This window comes from Budorcas taxicolor, chromosome 15 (genome assembly GCF_023091745.1).
Source record: "Budorcas taxicolor isolate Tak-1 chromosome 15, Takin1.1, whole genome shotgun sequence".
Classification (NCBI taxonomy): Eukaryota; Metazoa; Chordata; class Mammalia; order Artiodactyla; family Bovidae; genus Budorcas; species Budorcas taxicolor.
Window position 1 is genome coordinate 70057253 of NC_068924.1, and position 13690 is coordinate 70070942.

Sequence of the window (13690 nt, forward strand, 5' to 3'; positions counted from 1 at the left end):
CCCCCAAGAAGAAGGAAGAAACAGTTTCTTACTATAAACTAGGTAAAAAGAATGCTGGTCCCAAATCTAGGCCCAGGAGTAAGAAGAGTTTGATATCATCATCATCAATCAATATTGATGATAGTAACAGTTTTCCTACTGGTATTAATATCTCCGCATATATACTTGCTTCCTTACTTTAAGTGAGGCTCTCCAAAGTCTATTTTAGGTCTCCGTACTCCACGCCTTCATGTATCCATGATCAGCCTAAAGAAGAGTGCATACACTTAGAAGATAAGTGGCTGAGGTGCGTGCATAGATAACCAAGCAGAAAAGAGCTAGCTCCTTCCTCTCTCATTCCCTGTCAAGTTTCTCCCTAGGACAATGCCTGACAAGCAGAATGAACTCAGTGGTGTTTTTGGAAGGAAGAGAGAATACAGAAAATCAGGAAGGAAGGAGGAAAGGTTGCAATTAGGCACACATGCCTGCTCTGTCGTATACGGAGCTCCAGGAATACATATCCCAGTTATACCAAGCGAGGATGGATGAGGTCAAGGCAGGGAGCTCTCCTATCAGGCAATGAGGCAAGCCTTCATAGAAAGGGGGAAATGAAACCCCCTTGGGCTTAAGAAGTCCAAAGCTCCATAGCGGCTATGTTTATGTTCCCCTAATTCCCTAGGGCAACGGCGTAGAAGGAAATTGTGTTCCCAACTCAGAGGGACACTGAACCTTTTATTTAGCCGTGGCCACTCTCAAAGTTTTGCCTGCTTCAAAGAAAGTTATCCTGGACTATTTTTATAAAGCTTTGTCTCCCTGGAGTCAACTGCTGCATTCTGGGGAGAACTGCTGCTCCCTTCCACTCTGCGCTGTTTTATATTTCTCAAGCAGCCTCCATCCCAGAGGAACCCACAGCCATGCTTCACAGGTAATGGCACTTAACGTTTCTGAGTATGTCAAGTACTTATCACCTTGCAGGCACTCGGCAAACCAACTAATAACTCCATAGAAAGGCACTGTGGGAAAAACATGCTTATTCAGGTTTAGAAAGGTGCAACTTAAGGGAGGAAGCAATATCAATACATCCACCGACAAGGATACAGAGGCAGACGGAGCAGGATCTCGGGCTCACAGAGAGTGCTCCCCAAGACTGTGCTAAACACGAGTACAAATGAACACTGTTACAGGCAAACAGTGCTGACACTCCTTGAATTCCTTGCTGAAAATGATTATATTTGAAGAAATAGCAGATGAGTTCATATAAATAAGTAAAGAGGATTGATTTGATATTAACAAGTAAATAGGTCTCTAGGTGTAGGTACAGAAGGGTGAGACTCATGAATCTGTGCCAATGCTTTGAAAGTTGAAAACCCTTTCTGTTTCAAACATTGAGCCTGAAAAATAAAACAACTCCCCATACTATTTCATGTTACTCCATGTAGACAGCGTCTCTTACACACACACTATTGTTTTACCTATTTGTGCATCCATCCGAAAATGTGTACAGAGTGCTTGATATATACCGGATATTCTGCCACTCATTGACAGTAGTGTGGTAAGGCAGGCAAAATCCTTGTATTTAAGGTGTTTCCTGTCTAATGAGAAGACTAGAAGCTAAATGAGCAATTACCATGAGCCCTGTGATTCTACATCAGAAGAATAGGACACCGTGGAGTGGTTAAAGATGGATCAGAGGAAAAATCAAGGAAATCAAGGAAAATTTCTAAGAAAAAGTAATATTTAAGGGATACAGTTTTTAGGCATAGAAATTAGCCAGATACAAGGCTGAATTTTACCTAGATTTCTTAACAGTAATAAGACCTAACTACCGACATGTATGTGAACTTCCCCGATGGCTCAGTAGTAAAGAATCTGCCTACGATGCAGGAGATGCAGAAGACTCGGATTTGATCCCTAGGTTGGAAAGATCCCCTGGAGAAGGATATGGTGACCCACTGCAGTCTTCTTGCCTGGAGAGTCCCATGGACAGAGGAGCCTGGCGGGCTACAGTCCAAAGAGTCGCAAAGAGTTGGACTTGACTAAGCACACACTAATGTGTATGCTGTTTTATATAATTTACACCGTATTTACAAACTTACTGTCAAGTTAGATATCCTAACCCCTTTGAGAGAACTGGGATTACTACCAAGTGAAAGACCTAAGAGTAAAAAAGGCCCAGAAAAGTTATAGTAGCCAAGACCTGACAACTAAAAAGCATCAGAGGTCCAACTTAGGGTCAGGATTTGACTTCTGTTTATAATGATAATCCGACAAAACCTGATGAAGAATTAAGCTCACTCATTCTCAGACTGATTTAATCAGAAAATCCCTTTTCTAGAAAGGTACTTTCTATGACCTATTTTAACGAGATGCTTAACTTTACCTTTTGCTCAAAATTAAAGGGACCCTTTTCTTCTGAAAGAGAATGTAACATCAATGGAAGCTTCATAAACAAGTGGCACTCTAACACACTGCAAATAAAAGCTCTTAAAAAGCTGTATCAGGCCTCTACATCAAGATAGCCAGGTAACCATGACTTTTCTCAGGTTTGAAATCATGAAGCAACCGCATAAGGTGCTAAGAGCAAATAGTATCATGCTAAGAAGCTTCAGTCATTCCTGACTCTGTAAATAGTATCATGCTAAGAAGCTTCAGTCATTCCTGACTCTGTGCAACACTACAGACTCTAGCCTGCCAGGCTGCTCCATCCCTGGGATTCTCCAGGCAAGAATACTGGAGTGGGTTGCCATGCCCTAAGAACAAATAGGCTCCTATTTAAAACAAATATCAGGGACATTCCTAGTGGTCCAGTGGTTAAGACTTAGCCTTCCAAAGCAGGGAGTATGGGTTCAATCCCTGGTCGGGGAGCTAAAATCCCACATGCCTTGCCACTACAAAACTGAAACATAAAACTGAAGCAATATTGTAACAAATTCAATAAAGACTTTTAAAAGTAGTCCATATTAAAAAAATAAATAAATCTTAAAACAAACCCACAAATATCCATGACAGCATATAACATAGAACTTGCCAGGAGAAGTGACTTTTGAATAATTGTCTTTAATGCATTTCCTTATTTTCTTGCACAGACAGTAATAAGTATCTACCTGGTAGAAATACACAAGTAGTCCCAGGTCTTGAACATTTCCATAAATCAGTAGTATTGTAATGAAAAGACTCAGTTTCCTAGCACCTGCCATTGCAATGAAGCAGATTGGGGCTGAAAAACAGACACTAACTGGAGCTTTGGTTGTTTGCCTTATTCTGTTTCTCTGTACCAAGCTTTTTTGTTTAAGCCAATTCCCCATTTTCTAGCTGTGAAATAAAGAAGTTGGTGTTCTCAAGAATCCCTATAGACCAAAACTCCATGGTTGCCGAGATGGTGATTGATATACTCATGGTTATATACACACACCAAACAGAAGATTTGACATATTCACTAGCAGCATTTATTGAACAATCATTTAGCTTCTTTTTCCAGGCTTGGTGCTGCCCACAGAGACAGGCCCAGTCCCATATTCTAGAGAATTAGATTTATATTGATCCAATATTCACATAAATACAAGTAGAGTCCTATAAGATATACTGACTATCTGGAGGGGGTAGCTATTCCCTTTTCCAGGGGATCTTCCTGACCCAGGGATCGAACCCAGATCTCCTGCACTGCAGGCAGATTCTCTGTAAGATTTATGACACAATATAAAGATAAACAATGTGAAGAGAAGGTACAAAACGTGAGCCTAACTTAGCCTGGGAAGTGGGATATGAAAGTGTCTCCCAAGAAAATAACTTTTAGGCTAATATGTAAAAGATGTAGACATGATCCAGTGAAGAGGGGGGAAAGCACTGCAGAGAGATGTGATTCAGAGGTGAGCAGGATGTGTTTTTGCAGCTGGCAGTGGTTCACTGTGGGCTGAGAACAGGAGTGGGATACGGGGCTGAAGACGGAGCAAAGGGCCAGACTCAGCACGGTTTGGGGGCTGTGCTCAGGTTTGAGATGAGAGTCATAGGAACCCATTCAGATATTTTAAGTCGTAGAGGTAAATGTGTGTGGATGCGATGTAATCACCATTGTGATCAAAGAGACCAATCTAGTTTGGATTTGGAAGAAAAAGAACTGTGGTTCACCAAGCAAGAAGTTGTGATGTTCAATTTTACGTCTCAACTACAGTGAGCCACAGGATACCCAGGGAGCTGGTGAAACATTGTTTCTGGTTGTATCTGTGAGGGTGTTTCTAGAACAGGTTAGCATTTGAACTGGTGGATTAAGTGAACCAGATGGCCCTCTGCAATGTGAGTGGGCGTCTCCAGTCTGTTGAAGGCCTAAATAGAACAAAACAGTAGAGGATGGTAGATTCTGTCTGTCTGACCGCCTGAGCTAAGACATCCATCTTCTCCTGCCCTTGGTTCACAGGCCTTCAGACCTGGACCAGAATCTACAGCATCGGCTCTCTGACTCTCAGGCCTTTAAACTACACCCCTGGCTTTCCTGGATCTCAGTTGTCATCACCAAATTGAGGACTTCTTAGTCTCAAGAATTATGTGAGCCAATATCTTATAGTAAGTGTCTTTTTCTTTCTTTCTGCCAATATCTTATAGTAAGTGTCTTTTTCTTTCTTTCTGCCAATATCTTATAGTAAGTGTCCTTTTCTTTCTTTTCTTCCCCCTCTCTCCCTCTCACTCTTTCTCCCTTTCTTTCTTTCTCCCTCCCCCTTTCTTCCTCACTAGCTCTCTACCTACCTCTAATTTTTTTTCACTTTTTCTGGATATTGCAAACATCCAAGGAAGACATGATAGAAATTTGTCCTAAAGAGTTGTTGAATGTGATGGAGAGAAGAGAAAATGTTCCAGAATTATTGATATAAGTGGGACTGGTGATGTACTGGCTGTACTTTAGGAATGGTTTAGGGAGAGTTTAGTGTCAAGAATGACTCCTAGGTTTTTGGCTTGTCAGATTCATATCAGTCAGAAATATTCTCTGAAAAGGTTAACATAGATAACATCATAAGAAGACCAAGATTAGGGTCAAGAGAGTACTCATCATTTCTTTTTTGATGCTGAGAATGTAAGTTGTCTTTCATAAACCAGGTAGATGTGTTGAGTAGGGGCTTATGGGTTTAGAATTAAGAACATCGATCATTATTGTATGCACTTTCTTGGAAGTTATTTGCATGTACTGTGGTAGTTGAAGCATTAAAAAGAGAGTTCCTTACTTACATAAAGAATATTACTCTGGCTGTGGACGGTCTTGCTATTTTCTGACATATGGAGCCGAGTGGAGCATGTCACTTGAAAGACTTCGCTTGGACAAACAGACTTAGATATCTGGGAAGACCCAAGTTAATACAGACAATAAGAGGGGCCAGAAAGGTGGGGTTGGGGATGTATTTATTTCTTGAGAGTGCTATACCAACTCAGCACAGATGAGATGGCTTAAAACAGCAGAAATTTACTCTCTGACAGTTTCGGAGGCCAGTATTCTGATGGCAGATTTTCAGCAATGCAGACTCCATTTGGAAACCCCGAGGGGTAATTTGTGACATATTTCTTTCCTTGCTTTCCAATGATAGGTGATTCCTAGCATTCCTGGTGTTCCTTGGTTTAGAGACACATCCCTTCACTCCCTACATCTACCTTTACATTGCCTTCTCTGTGTTTCTGAATTCTCTCCTACTGTTTCAAGGACACAAGTCTTTATATTTAGTGCCTACCCTTGTGGCTCAGCTGGTAAAGAACCTGCCTGCAATGCTGGAGACCTGGGTTCACTCCCTGGGTTGGGAAGATCCCCTGGAGAAGGGAAAGGCTACCCACTCCAGTATTCTGGCCTGGAGAATTCCATGGACTATACAGTCCATGGGGTCGCAAAGAGTCAGACACGACTGAGCGCCTTTCACTTTCACCCTAAATTTAGGGGAATCTCATCTCTAGATCCATAGCTCAATTCCTCTGTGTGCATGCTCAGTCACTCAGTTGTGTGTGACTCTTTGCAACACTATGGATTGCAGTCCCCCAGACTCCTCTGTCCATGGGATGCCCTCCTCCAGGTGATCTTCCCAACCCAGGGATTGAACTGGTGTCTCTTATGTTTCCTGCATTGGCAGGTGGGTTCCTTACCACTAGTGCAACCTGGGAAGCCCTTAATTACATCTACAAAGACCGTTTCACATTCACAGGTCTAGGACTTGGATATATCTTTTGTGGGGATACAATTCAACCAACTATAGTGGAATTTCAACATATAGATAACAGGGCAAGCAAGGGTTGAGGTTATATAGGGAGTGACTATAGATTATTCAGGAGAGAGTAAAGAATGGAGACTTGAAGGAAATATCAATTTTTAAGAAAATCCAGGCAAGATGATTTTAAGAATATGGCATCACAAAAATCAAAGGAAAAGAAGTATTCAGAAAGAAGTGGAAGGAAAAAATAAACAGCAGAAAGTTTGAAAAGCATCCTCTAAATCACCAATAACATGGTGATTGACTTTACATGAAAAGATTTAGGTGGGGTAATGATCTAAAATCCTTACAACCATGGTGACTGACTTTACATGGAAAAACTTAGGTGGGGTGATGATGTAAAATCCTTACAACACTGCAGTGTAGATAATGTTATCTAAAATTTCAGACAGCAGCATAAAAGATGCTAATTTGTTCAGAGTTACAGCTAATAAGCATTGGAACAAAAATATGAATTATCTATCTCATTAGCTCTCAATAATATAGTATAATAGAAAGAACATGGTTGGGAGTCAGCCACTTCCTAACTGTGTGAACTTGGTGAGATTAACTAAATTCTTTAAGCCTCAGTTTTCACATCTGAAGAGGTGGGTTAATAATCATATCTGTTTCCCAATTTGGTTGCAGGGAAAAATACAGAAAATGGAGGTTTAAAGTATGTGCTTAGTCGCTCAGTCCTGACTTTTCGCGATCCCGTGGATTGCAGACCACCAGGCTCCTCTGTCCATGGGGATTCTCCAGACAAGAATACTGGAGTGGGTTGCCATGTACTGCTCCAGGGTATCTTCCCAACCTAGGGATGGAACCTAGGACTCCCATATTGCAGGAGTATTCTTTACTGTCTGAGCAACCTGGGCTATACAAATGACTTTCTATGCTTTTCATAATTTTTCCCATAAAAGTAGAGACCAATTAATCAACCATATGTAGAGATTACGGATAAAATCTCTCAGCATATAGCAATATTTGCAACAAAGTTTTTAAGTAGGCCCAAGTGTAAGACAGAATTACCTCCCCAATTGTGTTGTATTTGTTACTAATAAACGTTTTTTTAAGTATTTTAAAATAAGAATCTAGGAAAACTATAAAAATATTATATATATTTTAAGATAACTATAGTTTCATAAGTAAAGTTCTGAAAACCTGGTTAAAAATGTACTTGGTTTCTTCCTTGTCAAATATCTTTTCATCATCACAATATGATGACAAAAAATGACAGTGACTCACATACCCAGGAAATAGAATCCAAGTTGTTGGTGGCATCTTTTGAAGAACTGGTCTAGCAAAAAAGTGTCTAAATATATAGAAAATATTTTTGGAGTAGTTAAGAACTTAGGAAAACAGCTGAAATTACTTATGTATTTTATCTATTTATGTTTATTTTTGGCTCAATCAGGTCTTAGTGAAGGGACACGAGAACTTTCCTTGCAGCGTATGGACTCTTGTGGTGTGTGGATTTCTCGCCAGTAAAGGCATGCAGGCTCCAGAGCGCATGGGCTCAGTAGCTGCCCTAAGGCATGTGGGATCTTAGTTTCCTGACCAGAGATGGAACTCATGTCCCTGCATTGGGAAGCAGATTCTTAACCACTGGGCCAGCAGCGAAGTCCCTGAAATTACTTCTTTGTTTACCATTGTATATGAAAATGTACATTGTTGTATTACCTACTAAAAAAAAATGTTTAAAAAATTATAATAAGAAGCCCAAGAAAATATTATTCTTTTTGTACTAATGAAAATGAAGGAATCACATGTTATTTTATTTTTTTAATTTTTCTAATTATAGGGATTATAAATAATGTGCAGCATAGGTTCTAGTTAAGTGAAATAAAAGATGATCACCAAACAACACAGTGTCAGCAACACACAATAATTTTTCACATGGGAAGAGATTGAAACAACAACATTCCCAAAGAGAGTTGTTGTAAGGTGGTAGGAGTTTTGATATTTCGAAGTTCCATGTTTTAAATTGTTCTTAGGTATTAATTTTAAATAAAAACATGTACTGTTTGATATTAGAGTTTGAGGAATTGATTGAGCCAGAAATTACACTGTTTCTGTATACAGTTTAATTGACTCTCACTCTCCTTTCAAATCTTCCATACATGTCTGATACCTCCAAACCCATATTCCTCTTCTTTTAGAAATAACCTTCTAAAGGTGGAGAAGATTAATGTCACAAGATTGTACCGTTTTATCTTTCTGTTGCCTTTAATAAGCTATATCCAACAATTTCCCCAGTGGCTCAGTGGTAAAGAATTCACCGGCAATGTAGGAAGTCACAGGAGATGCAGGTATGATCCCTGGTCAGGAAGATCCCCTAGAGAAGGGCACGGCAACCCAATCCAGTACTCTTGCCTGGAGAATCCCATGGACAGAGGAGTCTGGTGGTCTATAGACTACAGGGTCACAAAGTGTCAGACACAATTGAAATGAATTAGCGTGCATGCGACTGTATCTTCACCTACCTTTTCTTCATCCTCTGTGAAATACTGATGATATCTATCTGAAGTCTCAGAAAACCAACTCAAACTCACTCAAAATAGACCAGCTTATGTATCTGAACATCTGGGGCCTGAGCTGACTTTCATCTCAGGCCTATACAACAGTATTGTCGGGGCTCATCCCACTGGCCTCAAGCTCTGGACGACTCTGTGCTACATTTGTGCATATGAGCCCTGTTCTTTGCATCATATTCTCGGTTCTCATCACATTCTCAAATGATGTCTTCACACTTCAAACCTTGAATGAGTGCAGGTCCAGAGATGAAGCGATGCATAAACTGAGAGAGATGTTGGGCTGCTACAGAAGAAGTGAGACGTTTCACAGACACCGGTGTCAAAGTGCTTCTTCTCATTCAGTAACCACTCAGTATAAAATGGTAGGGAGTCTACTATGGGCTGCAGATTTAAACCATGTTTTGAGTTCTAAAAGACAAATGACCCAGGATTTTTTCATAAAAGCTGCAGAAAACTTTCATGGTTGTCCCAGTTTGTTGAAAAGGGATTCCTGATTCATCAGATTTAGAAATCCAGGGCTACCATTTCCTCCTCTCTCTTTCTTTTGTCCCAGCTTCCTTCCCTTATCAATGTTTATTGATCTAACTCCGGGAGTTGGTGACGGACAGGGAGGCTTGGCGTGCTGCGATTCATGGGGTCGCAAAGAGTCGGACACGACTGAGCGACCGAACTGAACTGAACTGATTGCTTTCAAGAGCTGCACACATTTTATATAATCAATCATTATACATAATTTACTGTTTCCTGTGGAACAGTGGATATTTATTTCCTTATTCTTAATTTATTTTGCTGTCATAAAAAATACATTTCCTGATACATAAATCCTGATGTACCAGTGTTATTTCTGTAGATTAGATGTCCTAAATGAAGTTCGTTGGAAATAGCTTTTGGACATTCTTTGCAAAGACTATATATAGTTTTATTAAAGTTATAAAACTTACTTTCAATAAAATGTTGTTATTAAACTGCAAAGAATTTAATTTCCAAGGATGACTCAAAAAAATGATTATTTAGGGACAAATAGGTAGTTTCATTAGAGTGTTTTAGCAAAAGTTTCAAACTGGCTCTTTGCTTATTTCCAGGCAAAGCCATTAGCTCTCTTCCTCAAGATTCCCTCCTTCAGGATCTGGCCAGTTTATCACTTTGGACAAATACAATGAATGAATGCTTGTGTGTGTGTGTGTGTGTGTGTGTGTGTGTGTTTTAACAACTTAGTGTCTTTCTCAGGATAAATGTATTTTGAAAAGGGAACCATGGTACCTTTCATCGATTTCACGTGTGATTGCCTTGTATTCTCATATCAGAAAATTCTACACTTTCACATGTAATTTTCAGAAGACTATCTAGTTTCTAACTTCCATGCCCACTCCTGATGCCTTGATTTGTTTTGAATACTTTGTGTCTCTCCCATAATACTAATGATGGCAATCAATACTTGGAACACTCCATGTGCTTACCTCATTTCATCTTCTCATAACAGTCATCTGAAGCAGGTAGCCTTACAATTCCTGGTTTAAATGCATGAAGATTAACACAGTCATGCTCAGGATCAGACCTAATAGGCTGTGGAGCCTGGACTGAACTCATGAAATGTGGACTAGAGCCTGTACATTGAATTTCTTAGAATTCCTGCTTGGAACAATGTTGACTTCCTGTAGGTATCAAAAATTGGCATCATTCAGAGAAGCTTGAGAAAGGTATACATAATTTGCTATGAAGAAGGGCAATGGAGACCTCTGAGTTTATAAAAAAACAATCCAGGTCTCCTTGGTGAGTTGGGTTTGAGATGGACATGGAGAAAGATAATTAGGTCCTCACCTCCCTCAGTTTGTTAAATAACAGTATATAATCACAGATCTGCACTCCTAAGGCTACCATGTATAAAACTGTATATTAATCTGGATTGACAGCAACAAAAGGACATGATTTATACCTTCAAGAGCCAACCCACCGCTGTCTAGACCCGAGAGGAATCATAAAAAGGTAAGGAGTTGCCAAACAAAACCTGATCTAGAAGGAAGTTAAGTAGGCATTTTAGGTTTTCTATTCCTCTGGTCTTGAGCTACTTAGACTGCCTTGTTCTGGTCCTGACTGAATAAACAGATTTCCACTCAGATTAAGTTTCTGGTTTTGAAAAACCACACCACCTCTGGGCTTTGTTTTAACTTTAATTTCCAGAGTCAAAGTTTCCCTGGACTTTTAAGCTTTAGCCATGCTGTCCTGTTCGGACTTTCAGCTTCTGTACAATTATTTCTAGTTGCTGCCAACAACCTAGTCTTAGGAGATGACTGAAAAGACAGCCAATCCCCACTCTCCAGTTCTCTATGGGCTCTCATTTAATACTGATTTGTAGGTCTCATGAATCCAAGCAAAGCTTCTGAGTCAGGGAACATATCTACGTGCTGAGAGAATGACAGGCCCCAGCTCTGCAGGGGCAGAAACACTTGTTCTCAGGACCCTTCTGTACCTTGCCCTATGGATTGCCTCATCTGACTGTTCATTCATAATCTTTATTATATTCCTGAATTCATGCTAAGAATTTAACAAGCACTATCACATTTGATGCTCAGGAAAACTCTGTGAGGTCAGCTCACTCATTATAACCACTATAAAGGTGAGAAAACTAAAGCTCAGAGATGTTACACAACATTTCTAAGGTCTCATGACTGGTGGACAGTGAAGCAGGATCTTGACTGACTCCAGTACTTTTAACCTTGACCTTTACTCAAGACAAGAGAAATACATATATCGTTTTCTACACATAGATAGTGCACAGGTCATTCCAAAAAGTGCATATCATTGTCAAATTTTCACCTCTTAAATTAGCAGAGCTTGTGAACCCCAAATAGGTATTATAAAGAAAAATTATTAGCGATGTCCCTGTGACTCAGATGGTAAAGGAGTCACCTGCAATGCAGGAGACCCAGGTTCAATCCCTGAGTCAGAAAGATACCCTGCAGAAAGGAATGACTACCCACTCCAGTATTCTGAAAAATATTGGAGAAAACAGATACTTCCAACTTTGCAGTCCATGTCTTGGTGCTCAGGCACCCCTTACCTGGCCACAGAAATGAATGCTGGAGGGAAATGGAAAGTCTTATGCATTGTCTAACTAAATTTTGTTTAGTGATATATCTACAGTAAATAGATAATATTTAACATCTTAACAAGAACAAAGTTATTTACTTCTAGTTGTTTGAAAAGAAACACTTGTAGACACTAATGTAAGATTCTTCAAAGACCAAGAAATCTGAATAAAAAGATCTTATTTTAAAATGAAATCAGAATATCCAAAGCTAGTCCACATGTGTTGATGACTTCTTAGGGCTTCAGTATTAGTCACTCAGTCATATCTGACTCTTTGTAATCCCATGGACAGTCTGTAGGTCTTCTCCGTCCATGGAATTCTCCAGGCAAGAATACCGAAGTGGGAGCCGTTTCCTTCTCCAGGAGATCTTCCCAACCCAGGGGTTGAACCCAGGTCTTCTGCATTGCAGGCAGATTCTTTACTTTCTGGTACTTCCCTGGTAGCTCAATTGGTAAAGAATTTGCCTGCAATGCAGGAGACTCCAGTTCAATTCCTGGGTTGGGAAGATCCCCTGGAGAAGGAAACAGCTACCCACTCCAGTATTCTGGCCTAGAGAATTCCATGGACTATGTCCATGGGGTCGCAAAGAATCAGACACAACTGAGCGACTTTCACTTTGCTTCTTTACACTCTGAGCCACCAGGAATGCCCCCTCTTAGGGCTTAGGGCTTAGGGCTTCAAGTCACTGAGGAATCCTCTTAGCATTACGACTCACAGGGTTATAATTTCATAATGTGTTATTCAATTGTCTAAATTTTGATACATCCACTTTTCTCAAATTTTAAGATAAAATGAAGCAGAGTATTGTGAAAAACAGCAATCTCTAAGTTCCAATTACCCCTTTGGACAAAAGCTCTGCAGAAAGTGAAGAACAATGTCTTTATTCCCACTTCAGATGGGTTGGTTAAAAAGAACTAATTGCACAATAATTAACATTTTTAAGAAGCCAAATAGTTCAGACTTTATTTCTTCTCAGGAGAATTCACCTGCAATAAGAAAATCCGACATGCTGGCACATAGAGTAGGTCAGGCTCTTTGAAGGCAAATGTACAAACTAGCAGGTATGTTACACATTTTCCATGGAACACATTTTCTAAAGGTGACCTCTCATGAACTGTCTTCAGACTAATGCTCCTATTCACTACCTCCTTCTGATTTTGATATGAGTTTGGATACAATATCTGTGTGGTGTTAGGAGACACATCTGATTTTTACACATCCCTTAAACAATGACTAAATACCATCAACAATGGCATTTTCATCTCTCGTGTCCAGTCTACATTAAAATGTGCTCTCATCTTTCACTCAAATTGCACTAGCTGTATGCTTTTGTCTTTCAGGCCTACAATATCGGAAAGCAGGGCACATGTTCTCTTGTGACTCATTATTTTAACAATATTCAATATTTCAGTCATCTCACAGAGGCATTGAAAGGAACTGCATTCCTGCTCCCAGGTCGCTTAAGCATGTGCTGTGTGCTGTACTCAGTTGCTCAGTTATATCGGACTCTTTAGGACGCAAGGGACTGTAGCCCGCCAGGCCCCTCTGTCCAGGTGGATTCTCCAGGCAAGAATACTGGAGTGGGTTGCCATACCCTCCTCCAGGGGATCTTCCCAGCCTAGGAATTGAACCCAGGTCTCCTGCATTGCAGGTGGATTCTTGACCATCTGAGCCACTAGGGAAGCCAATTTAAAATAAGGAGAGAAACACACACACACAAAAACAACCCTTCTCTGAAGCTGTCAAATCCTATTAAAAGTATGGTCCATTTTTGCTGAAGCCACCTCAGGCAGACCTCACCATACATTTCTTTCTTAATTCTGTAACAGTGAGGCTGTTTAGATACTTATTATTATTATTATTTTTTTTTT